Below are 3652 nucleotides of genomic sequence, written 5' to 3'. Positions count from 1 at the left end.
ACCAAACAGCAATATTTACTATTGTTGTATACCGGTTTAGAGGGTAAGTGAGCCAGGCACAAAAGACATACAGCTTAGCTACCAAGGTTGGTAGCACACTCATCATGAACAAATATCATGCTAGAACAGTTAGACGAGTAATTGTAAAGAAATGTATTTAAAAATAAAAACAATGCTCTATTTATCATAAGTAACATTAAATAAAAAAAAAAAAGTAACTCTAAGAGCTGTAACAACTTGTGGTGTTAGGCGATGAACGAATCCTTTTCCGTAATGGAAAAGGAAATCCTTTGCCTCGCATTAAAAATTAACTATTAGTTTTCAACTCAGTAAGTAAAACCTTTTTGCTTAATTAACGTTATACAGTGAAACGTCCCACTTAAATCGACCTTGAAATTTTACTTTAATTGCACCCAAAACACACACACAAGTTGTACTCAAAGAAGTAACAATTAAATAAAAAGGTCATGACTCTAAGGTAAGTCACTAAGTTTTTAATCTGACTCACCTTATTAACCCTTACCTGAAGCCAGAATACGTGAATCTTAAGGTGGTATCGAGCAAAATTGCTAATCTTTTAAACGATCTTGCATTTTTTCATTTCACGAGCAAATGAGCCCATAGACATTGGCAATGTAAGAAATGTTAACTATCGCTTGTTAACTATTGGTAGAATTCTACCGCAAAACAGCAGTACTTGGTATTGTTGTATTCCGGTTTGAAGGGTGAGAGTAATTACAGGCATAAGGGACATAACATCTTAGTTGTTGGGTGAAATAAGCGATAGTTAACATTTCTTACAATGCCAATGTTTATGGACGTTGGTGACCACTTACCATCAGGTGGCCCATATGCACGTCCGCCTTCCTATTCTATATAAAACAAGAGTAGAATCAACTTCAAGTATTTGTGAGAGTTTTTGTCGAAATAAAATAACATTACATTTAAAGGTAAACGTAATTAGATTATTTAGAATTTCACGACTCATAAAACGTATTTCCTTATTGTCGCTAACTTAATTTCCTTATTTTCCTCAACAAACAATATCTGCTCCCCGGTATCGAACATATTATTTCCCTAAACATGTTACGGACGAATGTATTTATGTTAAAAGATAATAGAATTATCGAAATGGCACAGAAGAAATTTGATCTATTTAAGAGTCGCAACTGTAAGAATAATTTTTTTTTATTTCTTTTTTATATGTCCGGGATGGCAAATGACTCTACTCCACCTGATAGTAAGTGGTAGTAGAGTCCAAACGCGACGACGGCCAGTACAGTCGGGAAGAATGTTCTGTACTAGCCGTCACCGCCTTGCCGGCCCGAAAGATGCCTCTTCACGCCTTGTTTGAAGGAACCTGGGTTGTAAGAGGAGGGGAACACGTGAGCTGGTAAGGAATTCCATTTTTTGGTAGTGCGACAAAGAAAGGAGTTGCCAAATTTCTTTGTGCGCGATGGAATTGATGTCACAGTTAGGCGGTGACATCGAGAACCAGATCGCGTGGACTTAAGAAGGAAGGGGGAAGCAGGAATTAGAGAGAATAATTCCTCAGAGCAAAAAAAAAACTCATCGCGGAAAACGGTCGTGAAATTTAGAAAGTGATATGCGATTTTGATCATAATAATGATAACATTTCAAGAATACACAAATTAAAATAGTATATCACCATAAATCCGTTGTCAACATTTCACGGGTGAGTAATGAAGTGAGTTCTTACAAAATAGCACTGCTGGAGCGTCACGATTAAATATGATATTTTTTATATACTATACTGAACAATACTTTAATTCAGTTCAAGAACTTATATATTTTCAAATTATTTTAAAATAAAGCATACTGTTTTGTAAATGCTATTGTCGAATGATAGTATGAATGGAGGCGTTGCTACGTTTCTGAACATTTCATAATACAATCTAAAAAGAATAAACAGGTCGATGTTTTCGACGAACAGATTGATCACTATGCTAATGAAACATCACTAAATTATTTCTAATATAAAAAATACTTCATTTATCCACGTATATAAAAATATGAAAATTGTTCGAGACTATACTATTTAAAATAAAAAAATAATAACAATTGAATAAGCACTTAAAAAAGTCTAAGAATGACTTTTATATAAATATACAAACTTATGTGAACTGTAAAATATTAGTGTTATACAATCTAAAATCATTTAGTATAATGAATAAATATTTTTAAGGACCAATACTTACATCCTTTCTAACATTCTCTGTTCTGTGTTTGAGCATAATTTGATTTTTTACAGCATCCAAAACGACAGTGAACAGATGAAGAGATTTAAATTGAATTTCAGAACTTTTATTGAATATTATTTCTTACAATGGTCTGTATAAAACAGAATAACAATTCCTTGTACATTAAAATATTATATATTAATATATACTGGATATCAGTTAAATAAAATATATAAATCGTTCGAATAATCACATAAATCAATTTTGCTGTGGTTATTGATGCACATTGAAGGTTTTTTTTTATAGAATAGGAAGGCAGACGAGCATATGGGCCACCTGATGGTGAGTGGTCACCAACGCCCATAGACATTGGCATTGTAAGAAATGTTCACCATTGCTTACATCACCAATGCGCCACCAACGTTGGGAACTAAGATGTTATGTCCCTTGTGCCTGTAATTACACTGGCTCACTCACCCTTCAAACCGGAACACAAAAATACCAAGTACTGCTGTTTTGCGGTAGAATATCTGATGAGTGGGTGGTACCTACCCAGACGAGCTTGCACAAAGCTCTACCACCAGTAAAAGTAAAGAAAAACGGACTCGTATACCGTGACATCACACGGCATAACGCTCTCTTGTGTGTGTGGCGCGTATGCTATATACTTGGTTGCTATATATTTAATTATAATGATAAAATACTATATTTTAATAAGACAAATCAGTTTTTACATATTATATTGTATCACAATTGTGAAAGCCACAGAAACTAACAGGCGACCATTAAATAAATATTATTTAATTTGTTTATCAAATAAAATTTATAAATCGAAATAACAAGTCTTTATTTGTTATAAAAAAAGGAAATATACATTTCGTATACATCCAGAAATAAACAAGACACGTCACTTTTCAATTACAAACGTTTGTCGGTAAATTCTTTTGATGATTTGTTATTAAAACTGTTCGAGGCGAGTTCAATAAAACATTTATTGATTACTAGCTACCCCTCCCGCTTCGCTGGTACAATAAGGACATACATAGAATGTTTATATTGAAGGAAAAACATACAAAACAAAAACTTGCTTTTTAAGAACAAGTTTTTAAGACATTGGGCGTTAGCAGAACAGCTCGCCGACGTTTGATCACAATCGGATGGAAACCTTTATTAACATAAGTTGAGTGTAATGTTAGTATTATAATTGTATTTTTTATTTTATAAGTGTAATTTAATTCAATTGCATAGTTGTAAAAATAAATGAATAGAACAATTATTTTTTTTTTTTTATTATCGATAGATTGATTTATTTCTCAGAAAGTGAACGACTTAGCAACAGCTTGCAATAGTTAAATTACTTTGTACACAGGAATACATATTTTCCGGTAAATTTGTCAAACACTTCTGAATTTCACTTCTGTTACTTACTCGTATATTTGAGATGAAACATT

At 32.7% G+C, this 3652-nt stretch overlaps 1 long non-coding RNA gene across 1 annotated transcript; it reads left to right on the top strand.

Annotated features, from left to right (window-relative positions):
* The first annotated feature begins 1265 nt into the window (after positions 1–1265).
* On the top strand, positions 1266–3270 carry LOC126775057 (uncharacterized). Its single transcript, XR_007669859.1, has 3 exons — positions 1266–1393; positions 2273–2350; positions 3207–3270. It is a non-coding gene; the product is annotated as an uncharacterized LOC126775057 (long non-coding RNA).
* Positions 3271–3652: the final 382 nt, after the last annotated feature.

The sequence above is a fragment of the Nymphalis io genome, chromosome 17 (genome assembly GCF_905147045.1).
Source record: "Nymphalis io chromosome 17, ilAglIoxx1.1, whole genome shotgun sequence".
NCBI classification, from domain to species: domain Eukaryota; kingdom Metazoa; phylum Arthropoda; class Insecta; order Lepidoptera; family Nymphalidae; genus Nymphalis; species Nymphalis io.
The sequence above is the reverse complement of the archived record's forward strand: the minus strand, read 5'-3'. Positions and strand labels throughout refer to the sequence as shown.